Source organism: Pseudophryne corroboree, chromosome 1, assembly GCF_028390025.1.
Source record: "Pseudophryne corroboree isolate aPseCor3 chromosome 1, aPseCor3.hap2, whole genome shotgun sequence".
Taxonomy (NCBI): Eukaryota; Metazoa; Chordata; class Amphibia; order Anura; family Myobatrachidae; genus Pseudophryne; species Pseudophryne corroboree.
Window position 1 is genome coordinate 762,357,656 of NC_086444.1, and position 20,751 is coordinate 762,378,406.

Consider the following 20,751-nt stretch of genomic DNA (forward strand, 5'->3'; position numbering starts at 1 on the left):
CTACGACAAACTCCCAGGGACAGGTCAAGAACATGTCATTCAACCACCACCTCTGCCACCACCAGCCACACTGACGCCTCCTGCCCTTGCTTCACCACAACCCTGGTACAGACAGCCACAGCAGTCCCAAGCGAATGCAGGGATGTACCCTGTTTACCAGATGCCTCCACCACCATTGCGGACACCAGCCACAACAGCAACACCAGCATGCCCATCAAGGCCTACGCAATGCACTCTACAGCCACCAAGGACACTGTTGCCCCCTTCGGAGGAAGAGGATCAGGATATCCCCCACACCACTGGCGTATCTATAATGGGTGCAGTGTGTGCTGTGCACCTGGGCTCCTGAGTCCAGGGGGGTGCACACTGCACCCATTTCTCCTATACTTACCTTTCTGGAGTCCATCGCTGACAGTGTGTGAGCACCCTCCTCTCCCATAGCCATCACCACCGCTGTTAGCGCACTGAGCGCTAGAGACTCTAGCACAGTGCCAGAGTCTACAGCGCATGCGCAGGTCTCCAGAAAAATGGCGCGGCGGCCATTTTTCAGAGTCTCAGTGCCAGAGTCTCAGCGCTGAAAGCACTAGCAGTGGTGGTGACAGCTACAGGACAGGAAGGGGCCTGCACACGGAGTCTGAACATGGGTCCCCTCCTCTCTAGAAATGCCGCTGTCCAACACACAATAGCGCAGTCGTATTTTTTCATTATTTAAAATGTTATTTTTCTGTGCTTTCCTTTTTTTCCCTCCCATTAGTTTGTTTTTTTCTTTGTATTGTTATTTATATGTATTACCCCCACCACCACCACCTGAGCTGGTACTACCAAGGAGCTACAGTACATGTAGCCATACATGCACGGGCATATATGATTGTGGTGAAGGATGAAAGCTCCTTGTGGTTACATATATATGATGGGCCAAAGAGCAATCTGATACCACCTTTATTTATTAAGAATTACTCCTCTGTAAAAATTGTGTAAATTGAGCATTCACATAGTTTTTAAATTCTTCAGGGATGGTCGAAAAAGAGGCGTGGATAGCGTTGTTCTACTTGACTTGTACAATCCACTTCCACTTGACTTGACTACAATAGTGAGTAATGGCATGGTTCACTTTACAGACGCACAAACCTTGACCCACCTGCACTTGTGGAGCCACACAGTCCAGCTATGGGTTTTGGCTAAACTGTATGGTTCCACAAGTGGAGGCGGGACCACTGACCCCACATCTCCTCCACCTTGACACACCTGCACTTGTGGAGCAACACAGTCCAGCAATGGGTTTTGGCTGGGATGTGTGGTTCCACAAGTGTTCTTGGGAAAGGAATGTGAACGTTACATCATTACAGTGCCCTTTACTTAAGTCTGATTTTCTTCAGATATCTTCTCAAGAACAAGGAATGTACTGTATGAAGAACAAACACTTTTTTTATTACAAATTTTTTTTGAAATGAACTATAAAAAATACAACTGTAATTTTCTTCAATAAAATTTTAAATTGAGAAGTTTTGTGTTTCTCTTTAAAATATAGTAAATGTAATTTACAAGTGGGCATTTAAGGGATGTGGGGGTATTGAAGGTCTTGAGGTAGGCTGGCATGGTAGTGGGGGTGAGGGTCTTAGCTCCTCTGTCTACTTTGGTGATCAAGGTCAAGGAGGTACATTCCAGGGAAAACCTGTGGAAGAGAGAAAGTATTAATTTAGAAGGTACTTCACAGCATGACATCCCTCCTGAAAAAGAAGAACAGCTGCAGTCAACAACACACAGGTAACACTGACATCAGGGAGGTTGGGGTCCAGCATCTCACTTGAATATCTTTGGTAACAATGCAGTGGTGGGAAGGTCCACATCACAAGTAGGCCGTCATGGTAGAGGGGGGACTATAGGATCACTTTACACTGGAGAGGGTACTTGGAAGGGCTACTCCGTGAAACCTGTGGAAGAGAAAAATAGTATTAGTTGCAAGGTACTTCACAGCTTGACATCCCTCCTGAAAAAGAAGAAAAGCTGCTGCAGGCAACAACATACAGGTAACACTGACATCAAGGAGGTTGGAATCCAGCATCTCACCTGAGTGTATAACATCCCAGTGGGGGAAGGTCCATATCACAAGTAGGTTGTCATGATAGAGGGGGGACTGTAGCATCACTTTACACCAGAGAGGGTATTTGAAGGGCCATTTCCGTGAAACCTGTGGAAGAGAAAAATAGTATTAGTTGCAAGGTACTTCACTGTGTGACAGCCCTCCTGAAAAAGAGGAGCAGCTGCAGGCAACAACACACAGGTAACACTGACATCAGGGAGGCTGGGGTCCAGCATCTCACCTGAGGGTATAACATCCCAGTGGGGACATCACAAGTAGGCCATCATGGTAGAAGGCCACTTTACACAGAACAGGATTCAAACGGGTAAACACACCCAAATGGTAACTTGCAAATAGTTGTCAACGGGACACCTTCAACTTGATGAAACTGGAAAAACTGGGTGCTGGCTGTCAACAGGACAGAACTCTGTAATTTTTGTTAAAATTTATAAATTAATGATTTACCACAAAAAATAATAACAATTTTACTCACAGGTTGAAGAAAAGTATGTCCTGATTAGATGGCTTCTCTTTTCATCGCCTTCATCCATACCCACAGGTGGAGCAGAAGAACGGTTCCCGTCACGGAAAGCCCTGCGACGAATAGTCACCAGCAAACGGTTTGTGACACAAATGTTGTGTAGGATACAACATGCATTAACTATGCATAAACCTTCGCTGGGGAGTATAAAAGAGCACCACCGGAAGAGTCTAAACTTCGAAACCGGCTTTTGAGTACACTGAAGGCACGCTCAATTACTCCCCATGATGTAATGTGTGCCTCTTGGTATCGTTCTTGGGCTTCACCTACAAGATTAGACAATGGGGTCAAGAGCCAAGGTTTGTTAGGGTAACCCGCATCGCCTATGGGAAAAAAATGCTGGTTAATATAAAAAAAAATGAAATCCCGACAAAAAATGATACTTACCTAACAGCCAGCCATCAGGCATTTTACCTGTCTCAAATTCATGATACAGTGATGATTGGCTTAGGATGAAGAGTCATGAGATGACCCAGGACACAAAAATTTTGGTAAAAATCATTTTTGCATCACAGACTGCCTGAACATTCATGGAATGGAAGCATTTTCGATTCCGAAAACATTCTTCTGAATTCCTGGGTGGTCTGAATTGCACATGCATAGAGTCGATCGCCCCCAGAACATTGGAAATTTTTAATTCATTGTAAAAGCCAATTTTGATCTCATTCCATCTTGTCTGTATCTGGTAATTTAATGAACTGGGCCATTAATTTGCCAAACGCCTTAATGACCTGGGTTAAACAGCACAACAGTGTCAGCTGTGAAAAACTACATTTTTGAGACAAAGTAGGCTGGAATGTGCCTGACGCCAAAAAATTTAACGTAGCCAGCAGTTTCTGGAAACCACTAACTGTGTGATTTGTCCGTGCCCAAGGTTCCAGGTCAGGCTCGAACAGATCGTACAGCGAATATATTTCAAGAGCCGATAAGCGATAATTTTGTACCACCTCGAACTCAGAGAGATCCTCCAGTGCACGCCTAGTGCGATACTGGCATGGACATGGAAATGATGCTCGCACTGACTCACCCAATGCAGACATTTGCTGACCACGATCCTGATCTTCAAGATCATGTTCCTCCTCCACACTTGCCTGGATCATGTACATCACAATCTGGTCAGAAAAAGGCTCCATTATTGTAGTCAGTGTAAAAAAATCTAAATATAAGTTAAAAAAGCAGATTGCCCTAAAAAAATGATTCCACAAGACAGCTGACTGTATTGGCTGCTCTTCTCCCTGAAGTCTCAAAAATTGGAGTGGCTTTGGTGAAGTGTAACCTGGGAAAATGGTAAATTATGGGTACATTCCTTCCCTCAGCCCAGTAAAGAAAAAGATATTCCGAAAAAAATCAAAATCTAATGATATGGGTCATAAATACAAATACAAAACCCAATAATATAATTATTAAAAATATAAATATATATGCTAGAAGAAATGAAAAAAATGCAAGTGTAAAAAATTTCAGCTCATGACAGAAAAACTTGTCAGAGTGAAATTATCAAAAGTCACATCAAAAACCACTGACACTGATTCAACAATCTTCAATTGAATATGTATTTTTAGAAAACCCGTTTTTTTACCATTACGGACACTCAAATTTCGAAAAGTCAAATGTCGGAATGGATTCGACAATAATTTTGTCGAAAAGTGGCTTATTGAATCGTCGAAAGCAATTCGACAGTGTTTTTTGTCAAAAATGGGCCATTTTCCGACAAAATAAGGGATTCGACACCAATTGAATATGCCCCACTGTATAAATTTAATAAATACATGCTCTCACATACAGTAAATTCCACTTCATGGGAGGCATACTCACATATGCCATGTGCAAATCAGGTCCTCTTCTCCAGTAGGCATCCAGGGGGTTAAAAATTAAAAAAAAAATTGTTACCCAATCCAGCTGGACAAAGAGGAGCTATTTGTGTATACATAATGCATATAATGCCTTTTTTGTGAATAACGGAACTCTCATGGATTCCGTGATTTTCAGGGCTGCCAGTCAATCAGCACCTATTACCATGGGAAAGGACTGCTGATTGGCTGTGAGCAGCATGACTGTCAATCAACAGCAGTCTGGCTGTTGATTGGCAGTCAATGCCAATCAGTGTCTTATTCCCATGGAAAAAGGCACTGAATTGCTGGTGGCCCAGCAAATGATAGAAACCATTAAGGTTACATAATTCATAAATAGGAGCTATGGGGGTCATTCCTAGTTGATCACTAGCTGCCGTTGTTCGCAGCACAGCAATCAGGCTAAAAATTGGCATTTTTGCGCATGCGTATGCCCCGCAATGCGCACGCACTCTGTACGGGTACAAAGCCCTATGTGTTTGTGCACAGCTTCTGCAAACTTTTCAGTCGCACTGACGGATGCAAGAAGATTGTCAGGAAAGGGGTGTTTCTGGGTGTCAACTGACTGTTTTCAGGGAGTATTTGCAAAAATGCAGGCATGTCTGAAAAAACGTAAGCGTGGCTGGGCGTTCGCTGGGCGGGTGTATGATGTCAAATCCGGACACGAATAGGCTGAAGTGATCGCAAGCACTGAGTAGGTTCAGAGCTACTCAGAAACTGCACATACTGTTTTTGCAGAGCTCGGCTGCACATGCGTTCGCACTTCTGCTAAGCTAAAATACACTCCCCAGTGAGTGGCGGCATAGCGTTTGCACGGCTGCTAAAACTAGCTAGCGAGTGATCAACTCGGAATGACCCCCTATATGCGTATACTGTTCAAATGTAACTCCTCTATGTCTGACTGAATTGGAAACACTTTTTTATTTTTAACCCCCTGGATGCCTACTGGAAAAGAGGACCCAATCTACACATGGGATAGGTTAGTATGGTACCCCCATACCCCATGTAGCAGATTCTTTACCAGGGACAAGGTAAGTATACATTATGTGAGTGTAAATGCATGCTTGTATTAAAGTTATACTGTCATGATGTGTGTGTCTTGTGTTTATTTTAAAATGTCTTTAACAGGGGGATTATAGGTACCAGCAGTCCCTTAATGCTGTACATGCTGGAACTTGTAGTTCTCCAAGTACAAGCATGCAGAGGAGGCTTGCTGGGACCTGAAGTACACCTATAAAATGCAATATTACTTCTAACTAACTTGAATTGCTATCAACTCGAGACTCACCATCCAGGGGTGCTTGGGATAGCCTGGGGCATTAGCCCAAGCCTTGTGTGCACTGGAGGGGGGACATTTTTATTGAGGGGTCCTTACTTCATACAGAGGGAAAAGGTAGCAGGTGCACTATCTCACACTAGCTCAACCTGTAGTAACCAGAGGCACTTAGCATATTCCTGGCCAGGGCTTTGAGCTTACCCACCGCATCAAGGTAGCCTCTCATTGGGTAAGTCCCTAACACTAACTATAGGGGTTCAGGTCCGGGGGGCAGTCCATAATGGGGGGAATTCTCTGGGGTGCGGGGCTCCCTGTGCCTGCCGTGGCTGGGTGTCCCTGGGGCATCGCAATTTAACACTATTTCATCACTCCTTGTCACTTATAGTTTGTTTTATATATATGTTACACCTTCACATAATTTTCTTTTACTCCTCACATTATTCACACATGCAGCAGCTGCTCCTACCTCTTTAACCCTATATTTTTATCACTCCTGCGATGCCCTGGGGTTGTCTGGCTGGGTGGCTCTGGGGTGTCCTGCCCCCCGGACCTGAACCCCTATAGTTAGTGTTAGGGACTTACCCAATGAGAGGCTACCTTGATGCGGTGGGTATAACCTAGTTTTTATGTTGTGATGATTGAATTGCTTTTTTTCTTTAAATTCAAAGAAATATATTTTTTTATAAAGTAAATTATTGTTCTAGAAATAGTGTTGTAATTATCATTTCCTAGTTAACAGAAATAACCTGTAAGCAACTGAATGGAAACATTTTTATGATGTCTTAGAAGAAACAGACAGAAAATGTATTACTGATATTTATTAGTGCAAGACAACCTTCCATTGTTAATCTACAGTATAAATATAATTTAAGGCAGAATTACTGTTTCACCAGAAAAAGTGTAATAAAATATTGATTACATGAATAGGCAATAACAGTGGCAAGGGAGTGAAATCTTGAACATGGACATGCTTGGTCTGTGATGTTATTTAAGTTATATTCTTGAAAAGAAAACAAGGAATAATTACAGCTTTAGTATTGATTTGACACAACTTAGAAAAACATAGAAGCCAAGCAAGAACAATTTATTCCATTTACTCAACCCCCTGTAATATCTGCTGCAATTTTATGTCAGTTATATCTCTCTTAAAGTGGCACATACAAATTATTTTACATGCATGGGACCTCTCATCCAATGTATGATACTGAAAGCAAATATCCCACCTGTCTATGACCTGTACCGGTCCCGAGCCAAAAAACGGGCTACTAGGATAGTCAATGATCCGCCATACTCAGACTATGGCGAGATCAACCTACTGCCATCCAGGAAAAGATACAGGGCTATTCCCACCAGAACCAATAGAAGCCTCAAAAGCTTCTTTCCTCAAGCAGTCCACCTGCTGAACTCCTGACAAATCACCGGGTTGACTAACTCTCCAGTCTCTTTATTCTGATCTTCTGATTGGAACGAACACTGTGTATTTTTACTTAATCTGTATACTACATATATTCCCCCCCCCCCTCTTGTCTACGTGTTCCCCCCTGGCTGCACTGTAAACCGAAAACAAATTCCTAGTATACGCAAGTGTACCTGACCAATAAAGCTGATTCTGATAAAATAAACTAACCTATTACTGTGTTTCAGTGATTCTATCAAATACTTATATAGGATGGCCAACTGTCACATCCTACAGTCATGGCCATCTTAATGTATAGGCTCACTGGGCAGCTGCCCAGGGCCCCACAATTATAGGGCCCTTCAAGCAGGGATGGGTGCTGGTCACACAATCAGAGCATCAAGGCAGCATTCTCTACCTGCCTCCCAGCCTGCAGCCAGTTAATGAATGGCTAACAGCATGTTGATTGGTAAATGGGTGGAGCTATGCACCAGAGTGCCGCCAGCCATTCTCCTTATGGAAGTACAGTATGTAGTGAGATGATGCAAGGAGAAGCATATTATGATTGTTTTATTGTTTTCAATAAATGGTTGTGTAGGGGCCCCAGTGCATTACTTTGCCCAGGGCCTACAATGCTCTTGAGATGTCCCTGCCTACAGTCATTTTGAGGAGCTCTGTGAAAATGTTTTATGTAAAGGATGATTTTTTTTACATGTGTTTTAGTAATTTGTGCTTTTGCTCCAAATAAAGAAAATATACTCTTATTCAGAAAACTTAAGCCTTAAGAATTCTAGAAAATAGATTCAAAACCTTTTAAAATATAAAGTCAACTGTAGACTAGGAATCTTTTATTTCTAGTGGTAGATTGATATTCAGGTTTTGTCCAGAGTGAAAAAAAAAATAAATACAACAAACCAATATCTCCAATAATGGCTCATTAAAGATTCTTTTCAAATGTCACGCTAGGTGATACAGTGAGATACAATGAAAGAGAACATTTTATTTTGCTCAATATTTAAAAGGAGCCACTTCATCCTATGAATTATGAAGAATTAGACCTCTTCTATTTCATCAGTAACATTTTAAAAGGTTAATCACCTTTCACTGTGATTGCAATCTAGAAAAAGAGATTTAGACATCTGCTGTAATAGCTGGATCCACTGTATACTAAAATAAATATTTTTTATGTCATCATTTAACCTGAATTACTTAAAAAAAGTATATGTGAATCCTAGTTTCATACTTTTTGAAGAAGGAAATACAAAAGGTATACAAAAAAAATTCCAAGTTGAGAATATTTGTGCAGAGACTATTCTTAACAAATGTGTAGAAACTTAAAGCATTTAGATTTCCAACTAAATGTTATGCGTTAGGAAAAGCTATTTTTAAAGTGGTGTAAAAACAAACAAACAAACAAACAAACAAACAAACCTATACCTAATATCAATCCAATATCATAGTACCTGCATAATATTATGGAGGAGTTTGTTGGGCCCAGAATTAGATCTGCAACCCATGCATGTTAGTGATGAGCGGATTCGGTTTTACTCGGTTTTACTCGGTTTTACTCGGTTCTCAAAACGGCATCTTATTGGCTCACGGATGTCACGTGTTTTGGATAGCCAATAAGATGCCGTTTTGAGAACCGAGTAAAACCGAGTAAAACCGAGTAAAACCGAACCTCGCTCAGCATGTTTGTACTGACCGCTCCTTATCATCTTTTCATCCACTACGCTGCTTAATGAGATCCACCTACTCATTCATGTTTATTGAAGCATTCAATTAAATGAAGTTATATATTTATATGTATGTTTAAATGTGTTTATGTTTTTAAAATGGTTCATACACTATTGCAAGTCTACCTTTGATTCCCTTATGCCCATGTATTGGAGATTGTGAAAGTTGTAAAAGTTGCAGAGCAGTACATATAGGATATACAAAGCTGGTGCCATCTTTATCTGTGTAAGTGCAATTACCTCAGGAATTAATATCCCCTTTCCATTTTTAAATGATTTATGCACTATTGCAAGTTTGTCTTTTATTCCCTTATGCCTATATATTGGAAGCTGTGAAAGTGAGAAACATTGGAGTACAGAGTGTTTAAGAGATATTCCCAATGTCTGTGTCATCTTGTTTTGTGTAAGCGCAAATACAGTATCTCAGGGGTGTATACCCCACAATTTTTATTTGTTTTGCTTACCTATAATGTGTACCTATATATAGGCTTACTATACTATCCCTTTAAACTAAGACATTCATGAGATTGACAGGTTCTGTGGCTGATTAAAGCCATTTGAAATGCAAGCTTGACGTCAGCCAGCCATAAAACCTGTGTAATTCATGAGTATCCTGGTTTAAAAGGATAGTATGGTAAGCCTACGAATATACAGTATTGTACCACAACATGGAATAAAAGGCACTCATCGGTACTATCCAATTTAGTTCAACAAAAGTCACAGGGTTTATTGGTACAAGTCCAGAATATATATACTTTTGTTGATACACCTGTATACTATACCAGTTTAAAGGGATAGTATGGTATTGGTAAGCCTACCTATATACTATGACTTCACTGGGTGTTTTATTCACTTTAATGTACATTTTTCTTATTTTGGTGCATATCTGCTGGAATCTTATATAAACAGCACTTTTTCTAGGGACAATGGAAACAGGACTTACCTTACTGAGTAATCCACCATCTGACAGAATACACCATTACAGAGTTGTTGTACCTCCAAGACACTGTCTTTATGTGGTAGCTGTCAATTACCATCAGAAACTAACTCATTTTGTATCCAAGAGAAACCAACACAGATAAAGATTATTGCAAATGTGAGTCTTTTACTCCATAGTGTAGCATGTTTATGATTCCAGTAGATATACACCAAAATAAGAAAAATGTACAGTAAAGTGAACAAAAAACCCAATGAACTCATAGTATATACGTTATAGAAAGTTTACGCTAACATTGTCTGTTATGCACATAAATTAAACTGGGCTATCAGTAATGTTATGGGCCTCAATTAATTGTACAATCTCATTCTGATTGCCTCCCCATATAATGAGGAGGTCATCAATGTAGTGATAGAATGCCAAAACTTTTTTGGCAATTTCTTTTTTTGCTGAAAAATATATCTTGTTCAATGCTGTCATGAAAGCGTTCACATACGATGGGGCCACATTCAACCCCATCGCACACCTGGATGTTTGTAGGTATCAACCTCCATCATACAGAAAGTAATTTCTTATTAGTACTAGTTCTAGCAAAGACATAAAGAATTCCAAACATGGACCTTCATATAAATGATGATTATTAGTAAGAAGCAGTCCAAAGCATGTGGGATGCAGGTATACAGGCTGCAAACATCAACTAAACACAAGATACATTCCATGGGTAACTCTGGCAACAATGCTAATGATTTTAAGAGGCTACTTGTATCTTTCAAATACAGTAAGTGGGTCGTGCCTGCACACATGCCTGCATATATGCATCAAGATATGTAGATACAGTTTGGTGTGGGATGCCCTGGTGGATGGACCAGCTCCTTGTGAATTTTTGGAATTAGATAAAACAGTGGTCTTTTAGGAAATTCAACTATTAAAGCTTTCTTGACCGCTGTTGATATTAGGCCCTGTGTGCAGGCTGACATCACTAATTGATCAAGTTCCTTTTTAAAAATGCTTGTTGGGTCACCTGGTAATTTCTTATATGTGCCCACATCACTCAACAGTTTACAAGCATCTGCTCTATAATCATCAATGTTAAGGATAACCAATGCTCCTCCCTTATCCGCCTGGCGGATCACAATATCAGTGTAGCCTGCTAATTTTTTAGTGCAGATCTCTCACTGATAGACAAATTTCAATGTTTAGGTTTTTTATTATATGCATCATGCCTAATGTTCAAATCCAACAATCTTGTGAAAGTATTTATTGACTAAGGCATTATAGCTTACTGGATCATAATCAGACCTCTGTTGTAATTGAAACACTTGTGGTGGAACATCTGTAGGTTGCCGTTCATTGCCCCAAAATGTTCTTTTAATCGAAGGCTCCTATTCAATTTGAAAAGTTCCACTTTCAACTGTACAGGATAAAATGGAACCATGGGCACAAAAGACAGTCCCCTCCTTAACACCTATTCCTCATCTGGAGACAAAACATGATTTGATAAATTGAAAATTAGGTCCTGAAACCCCTTTGGGGTATCCCCTGTTTTCCATTGCCTTTTATTTTGTTGCCCTTGTCTGGCGTATGTAGGTCCAAATCTAAAAAAAAAATAGCTCTATTTCTTGTGTGTTGTCCGACAGGAGAGCTGTTTTGACTTTTAAAACAACCTTGCTGATAATTCTCACTTTCACTACCAGTAGTGCCAGAATCCTCTGATTGGTCATAGAGCCTGTATGTACATCCAAATAACGGTCTCTTATCGTCCTTCGGGTAAGCACAAGTAAGCCAATTATAGGCCAGTTGGTGCTCGTAATCTAAATCAACTTTTTTTCTCTTCTCATTCTTACATTTTCTGAGAATATTCTTATTCGTTGACAATTGTGCCTTTAGCTTATTTAACCAGTCACCCTGTTTATCACTTAGTAATGTAGGAAAGTGAAGTGTAATACATCAAAAAAGCACTTATTTAAAATATATGTCCATTTCTTGCAAATATCGATGTTACTGTATATTGACCGATGGTGGGTGGGTTTTTTATCCGGAACCCTCAAGGGATGTTTTATCTTTGTAGGAGGCAGAAAGTACTATATGAGTCCATGATACAAGAAATCAATTTCACGTTTCTTTATTTTTAGAGCTTTATTAAAAAAATCTTGTAACGAGGGAGAGGCAGAACGTGCATGTAGATCTTCCATAAATAATATCGCCTCTGCTTTGGATTTTGAAAAGCTAAATATAGCCCCATGCTTTAATGCTATCCATTGATGGATACCCTCAGCATTCTCCATGATGAATAGCGACTCTACCAGCGCACCAAATGCTTCAAGAAAGCATGTAGTGTCAGAATCTCAGAAAACATGATAGATGTCAATCAATCATTATATCTGTTTAAACAATTCATACAGATGCTAATGGAGCCATTTGTAATATAGAAGACAATCCAGTGTTCAACGTGGATGGCCACGCCCTCGTCAGAGTTTATAATGTTACTATCAATAGACAACTGTTCAAATAAAGCTAAATCTCATAGTGAGGATCGCTGATATAAACTGTTGTTTTGAATCTATAGACCCAGTGTGGTGAGATAGCGTTATATACTCACGGCCTCATATATGGTTTTTTCCATAGTGATAACGATCAATACAGATACAGTGCTTCTCAAATTAAATGTCCTCCCTGCTGATTATTTAACAGGATTAAGTGTGGTATCTAGGCACAAGCTCGCTGGCAAATATCCGTGTATATACAGGTCCATGTAAGAATCAGTTACAGCTCCGGAATAAAAAAATGGAGTCTCTGCCTCCGCTTAAGCATACATCACCTCATAAGTATTAGTAACTCAGGCTGTCAATCGGATGCTGTGCCGGTGTTTTCATGTGCGAACACAGGAACCCTGTAGGCAACACACAGTAATCAGCATGGACTCCAAACCACTATGGTTGCAGACTTAGCAGGATTTCTCACTGTTCAATGTATATATATATATATATATATATATATATATATATATATATACATATATATATATTTAGATCCGTGCAGATATACTGTAAGCCACAACTCCAGGATCAAGAGGGTCGCTGCCTTTGCTTGTGTGCACCGCCTCATAAGTATTTATCACTCAAGGTGTAAATCAGTCACCACAGATTATGGTTAATAGTTCAAATTTGTATCCAAGAGAAAGTACAACTAAAAGCAGGGCAGATATAGACAGCACCAAATACTGTATGTCCAACACAGATAAAGATTCTTGCAAATGTGAGTCTTTTACTTCATAGTGTGGCATGTTTATGATTCCAGCAGATATACACAAAAAAAAAAGAAAAAGGTACAGTAAAGTGAACAAAACACCCAATGAACTCATAGTATATAGGTAGGCTTACCATACTATCCCTTAAAACTGGTATAGTATACAGGTATATCAACAAAAGTATATATATTATGGACTTGCACCACTAAACCCTGTGACTTTTGTTGATCTAAATTGGATAAGGCTAGTGAGTGCCTTTTATTCCACATTGTGGAACAATGCTGTACCTAATGTACTTTGATTTGGACTTTCTTTGAGATTTTACTTAAAAGTGCACCCCTTCGGGCGACCACTGTGCTGGATAGAGTGCAGGACTTTTTGCAGGACTTTGTTTTTTATTTTTTATAGTCCTGTGGTAAACGCCCGGGTCCGGGTGTAAAGTCACTGCACTGCAGGATTTCCAAATGAAGCTATTTATTATTGACATTTTGGGGCTACAAACGCCCCATCCTCAGAAGTGAAGCAACAAACAGAACAGAGAGCATGCTTACCTTTTGAACCCTTCTATCCCAAGTGAGGTCCTCCTTTCGCCCACTGTGCCACTCGCTGAGACTCCGCCACCAGGATGAACGATGTGTCGCCTACCGATGATGTAATCCCGGCTGTTACCATGGCAACACTGTTGCATCCTCCCGGCCGTGGCCAGCTGCATAGGCAGGAGTGATAACATACTTAAAATGTACAACCATGTGTTGTTATTAAAAAATATGCATAAGTGAACATATTTGTATATACTAGTTATATATAGATTATATTAAAGATCCTGCATTAAGATAGATACTGAACTCGCACAAGATGGATGCAGTTACATTCCTATCAGATATAAACAGTATTAGTATCCATAGTAAATATAGTAACTAGTACAATTGCTGCTATTTGCTCAGTTCAGATAAGTCTATTCTACACAGCATAATAAGAGAAAATATAATAATACTGTATTCAAAGAGAATTACTAAAATCAAAGTAGAGTGTTCCAAGAGATAAATTCTTTCAATCCTTTTGGGGCCACTGTATCGAGACAGTAAATCCACGAGGTTTCTAATTTTAAAAGAGCCTTATTGCAGTATCCACCCCTGTTTGTACTCGGGATATGATCAATTATTTAGTAACAGAGCGAAGTGAGTTGATGTCCATTGTCATTGACGTGCACTGCCACAGGTTGATCCATTTTTTTACCTGGTAATGCTGCTTTGATAGGTGACCTATGGAGAGCCATTCTTTCTCTGAATATTTTCTGTGGTCTTTCCTACATAGTTAAAACCAAAAGGACACACGATGATATATACTACAAATCTTGTTTCACAGGAAAGAACATGGTGGATGGTAAATATCTTTGCAGAGTGTGGATGTTTGAAAGTGTGTCCAGTTACGAGAAAATTACATGTCGTGCAATTTGGGCATGTGTAACATCCTGGGCGTTTGTGGGTGATGTTAGCTACAGAGCTATTGAAGCCCATATAATATGAGTGGACCAAGAGGCCTCTTCTATAACAGGTCACTGGACGTACTCTGTGGAATACAGATAACTCCTTATCCAGTGCTACTGGCCTTTGGAATTATGGCACTAGAGGTGGCAAAAGTAGTGACCCAAGGGAAAGTTTTGTCTTTTTGTTAATCCTAGATGTTGGACATAGGAGTTCTTCACATTTTAAACCCAGAGTTATCACTTTACAGCCCTCTAGCATCTGTACATTATAACCCCTTTGATGCAATTTAGAAATGATTTTGTCAAGTTGCATGGGTAGCTCACTATGCTCACTAAAATTCATGCTGCTCTTAACATTTGCAAGAAAGGTACTGTAATTGTTTCTTTAAAGGAGGAGGATGATAGCTACTGGCTAGTAGCAGTATATTTCTGGTAGTGTCTTTAGAAAATAAAGATGTCTCAATGTTGTTTCTTAATCAAACCTTAACATCAAGGAAGTCTATGGTTTCTGCACTCCACTCATATGAAAATTAGATGGGTGATGCTAGGTTGTTTATTTCTTCCATAACGATTTCAAATGCCTGTGCTTCACCATTCCACAACATAAATAGGTCATCTATGAATCTATCGAATAGTAGTATGTGATCTCTGTGTCCAGCTGAGAAAAACATGGATTTCTCCTGTTTAAACATGAACACATTGGCATTAGCCGGTGTCACTGCTGATCCTATCGCACACCCGGCTTCGTGTATGTAGATGTCACCGTCAAAGAGGAAGTAATTACAGGTAAGTACCAAACGTAAGAGATGTAAAAAAAAAACCTTGTCCATAAATAGTTCTCCAGTGAGATCAGTCAAAAATGATTCCATCGCAGATATTCCCAATTCTTGTGGGATCGACATGTATAAACACGTCACGTCCATTAAACACATAATTGTGTGTTCCTGTAGCACTCTGGCATTTTTAATCAGATTCATGAAATTGGTTGTGTCTTTCAGATAAGTATCTTGTATGATTATGTGTGGTTGGATGACAATGTCCAATAGATAAAAAATTGGTTGAAACAAACTGCCCCTTGCTGAAATTTTTGAGTAGAGATGTGCGGTGGGCACTTTTCGTGTTTTGTGTTTGGTTTTGGTTCTAATTCTCCACTCGTGTTTTGGTTTTGGATTGGTTTAGCCAAAACCACCCTTTCGTGTTTTGGTTTTGGATCTGGATGATTTAAAAAAAAAACATAACAACAGCTAAAATCACAGAATTTGGCAGTAATTTTGATCATGCGGTATTATTAACCTCAATAACATTCATTTCCACTAATTTCATTTCTGATGAAATTGGTTGTGTCTTTCAGATAAGTATCTTGTATGATTATGAGTGGTTGGATGACAATGTCCAATAGATAAAAAATTGGTTGAAACAAACTGCCCCTTGCTGAAATTTTTGAGTAGAGATGTGCGGTGGGCACTTTTCGTGTTTTGTGTTTGGTTTTGGTTCTAATTCCCCACTCGTGTTTTGGTTTTGGATTGGTTTAGCCAAAACCACCCTTTCGTGTTTTGGTTTTGGATCTGGATGATTTAAAAAAAAAACATAACAACAGCTAAAATCACAGAATTTGGCAGTAATTTTGATCATGCGGTATTATTAACCTCAATAACATTCATTTCCACTGATTTCATTTCTGAACACCTCACACCTCACAATATTGTTTTTAGGCCAAAAGGTTGCACCAAGGTGGCTGGATGACTAAGCTAAGCGACACAAGTGTGCGGCACAAACAACTTCCTCCTCAGCACCAGCAACACCCATATCCTCATCCTGGTGTTCTTCAACAGTGACATCTTCAATTTGAATATCAGAAACTGGACTGTGGGTGCTCCTTCCAGCACTTGCAGAGGGCGTGCAAATGTTGGAAGGAGCCACCTCTTCCCGTCCAGTGTTGGGAAGGTTAGGCATCGCAACTGCCGACACACTTGGACTCTCCTTGGGGATTTGTGATACCATCTTAGAACGCACAGTTTTTTGCTGTGCTTTTTCTAGCTTAACTCATCATTTTTCTAGTGGGAGGATGAGGGCTTCCATCATCATGTGAAGCTGAACCACTAGTCATGAACATATGCCTGGACCTTAGCCGTTACTTGCCACTCTGTGTTGTAAATGGCATATTGGCAAGTTTACGTTTCTCCTCACACCATTTAATTTTCTTTTTTTTGGATCTTTATACTGAACTTTGGCTTTTTGGATTTTACATGCCCTCTACTATTACATTGGTCATTGGACTTGGCAGATGACGTTGATGGCATTTTATTGTCTATGTCATGACTAGTGGCAGCAGCTTTAGCACTAGGAGAAAGTGGTTCTTGATCTTTCCCTACTGTATCCTCCAAATTTTTGTTCTCCATTATTTTTCTGGAGTTATATAACAACATGCGGTACAGGAGAGCGTACCTCTACAACACAGGGCAAACCCTGTGACAATGATTTGGATTAAATATTAATAACCCCTTTATTTGGAGTAAATAATATACAGCACATGACAGCATCACTGAACTTATATGGCAGCACCACTGGACTGGACTTATACAGAATTATATGGATGTATATGGAATTATTCGGCAAGATCTCTGGAATTATACACCAGTACCACTGGAATTACATGGCAGTACCACTGGATATATACAGCAGTGTCACTGGACTGTATTTATACACCAGAACCACTGGAATTATATGTCAGGATCACTGGACTTATACGCCAGTACCACTGAAATTGTATGGCAAGATCACTGAAATTATATGGCAGGATCACTGTATTTATATGGCAGTACCACTGGACATATACGGCAGTATCAATGGACATATACAGCAGTATCACTGGACTTATATGGCAGTAACACTGGACATATAAGGCAGTATCACTGGACTGGATTTATATGCCAGTACTACTGAAATTATACGGCAGGATCTCTGGAATTATATGGCAGGATCACTGGAATTATACGGTAGTACCACTGGACATATATGGCAGTATCACTGGACTGCATTTATATGCCAGTACCATTGGAATTATGCAGCAGGATCACTGGTTTTATATGCCAGTACCACTGGAATTATATGGCAGGATCACTGGAATTATACAGCAGGATCACTGGAATTATATGGCAGTACCACTTGATATATATGGCAGTACCACTGGACTGGATTTATACACCAATACCACTGGACTTATACGGCAGGATCACTGGATTTATACGCCAGTACCACTGGAATTGTACAGCAAGATCACTGGAATTATACAGCAGGATCATTGTATTTATATGACAGTACTGCTGCACATATACGGCAGTATCAATGGACATATGCAGCAGTATCACTGGACATACACAGCAGTACTACTGGACATATACGGCAGTATCACTGGACTGGAGTTATATGCCAGTACCACTGGAATTATACAGCAGGATCACTGGATTTATACACCAGTACCACTGGAATTATACAGCAGAATCACTGGAATTATACGGCAGGATCACTGGAATTATACGGCAGGATAACTGGATTTATACGACAGTACCACTGTACATATACGACAGTATCACTGGACATATATGGCAGTACCACTGGACATATACATCAGTATCACTGGACTGGATTTATACGCCAGTACCACAGGAATTATACGGCAGGATCACTGGATTTATATGCCAGGATCACTGGAATTATATGGCAGGATCACTGGAATTATATGGCAGGATAACTGGAATTATATGGCAGGATCACTGGAATTATACAGCAGCACCACTGAACATATATGGCAGCACCACTGGACATATACAGCAGTATCACTGAACTGGACTTATACGCCTGTACCACTGTAATTATACGGCAGGATCAATGGATTTATATGCCAGTACCACTGTAATTATATGGCAGGATCACTGGAATTTTATGGCAGGATCACTGGATTTATATGGCAGTACCGCTGGACATATATGTCAGTATCACTGGACATATATAGCAGTACCACTGGACATATACAGCAATATCACTGGACTGGACTAATACACCAGTACCACTGGAATTATGTGGCAGGATCACTGGACTTATTCACCAGTACCATTGGAATTGTACGGCAGGAACACTGGAATTATACGGCAGAATCACTGGAATTATATGGCAGGATCACTGGAATTATACAGCAGTACCACTGGACATATATGGCAGTATCACTGGACTGGATTTATACGCCAGTACCACTGGAATTATATGGCAGGTTCACTCTACTTATACGCCAGTACCACTGGAATTATACGGCATGATCACTGGAATTATACAGCAGGATCACTGGAATTATACGGCAGTACCACTGGACATATACGGCGGTATCACTGGACTGGATTTATATGCCAGTACCACTGGAATTATATGGCAGGATCACTGGAATTATATGACAGGATCACTGGAATTAAACAGCAGTACCACTGGACATATACTCAGTATCACTGGACTGGACTTATACGCCAGTACCACTGGAATTATATGGCAGGATCACTGGAATTATACAGCAGGATCACTGGAATTATACAGCAGTATAACTGGACATATATGGCAGTATCACTGGACATATACAGCAGTATCACTGGACTGAATTTATACGCTAGTACCACTGGAATTATATGGCAGGATCACTGGACTTATACGCCAGTACCACTGGAATTATATGGCAGGATCACTGGAATTATACGGCAGTACCGCTGGACATATACAGCAGTATCAATGGACATATTTGACATTATCATGCACATATACGGCAGTATTACTGGACTGGATTTATACACCAGTCCCACTGGAATTATATGGCAGGATCACTGGAATTATAGGGCAGGATCACTGGAATTAAATGGCAGTACCACTGGACATATACGGCAGTATCACTGGACTGGACCTATACGCCAGTACCACTGGAATTATACGGCAGGATCACGGGAATTATATGGCAGGATCACTGGATTTATACGGCAGTACCGCTGGACATATACGGCAGTATCACTGGTCTGGATTTATATGCTAGTACCACTGGAATTATAAAGCTGGATCACTGGATTTATACACCAGTACCCCTGGAATTATACGGCAGGATCACTGGAATTATACGGCAGTACCGCTGGACATATACGGCAGTATCAATGGACACATATGGCATTATCACTGGACGTATACGGCAGTATTACTGGACTGGACTTATACGCCAGTACCACTGGAATTATATGGCAGGATCACTGGAATTATACGGCAGGATCCCTGGAATTAAATGGCAGTACCACTGGACATATACAGCCGTATCACTGGACTGGACTTATACGCCAGTACCACTGGAATTATACAGCAGGATCACTGGATTTATACGCCAGTACCAATGGAATTATATGGCAGGATCACTGGAATTATATGACAGAATCACTGGAATTATATGGCAGTACCACTGTACATATATGTCAGTATCAATGGACATATACGGCAGTATCACTGGACATATGCAACAGTACCACTGGACATATACGGCAGTATCACTGGACTGAATTTATACACCAGTACCACTGGAATTATATGGCAGGATCACTGGAATTATACAGCAGGATCACGGGAATTATATGGCAGGATCACTGGATTTATACGGCAGTACCGCTGGACATATACGGCAGTATCAATGGACACATATGGCATTATCACTGGACGTATACGGCAGTATTACTGGACTGGACTTATACGCCAGTCCCACTGGAATTATATGGCAGGATCACTGGAATTATACGGCAGGATCCCTGGAATTAAATGGCAGTACCACTGGACATATACAGCAGTATCACTGGACTGGACCTATACGCCAGTACCACTGGAATTATACGGCAGGATCACGGGAATTATATGGCAGGATCACTGGATTTATACGGCAGTACCGCTGGACATATACGGTGGTATCACTGGTCTGGATTTATATGCTAGTACCACTGGAATTATATAGCTGGATCACTGGACTTATACACCAGTACCCCTGGAATTATACGGCAGGATCACTGGAATTATACGGCAGTACCGTTGGACATATACGGCAGTATCAATGGACACATATGGCATTATCACTGGACGTATACGGCAGTATTACTGGACTGGACTTATACGCCAGTACCACTGGAATTATATGGCAGGA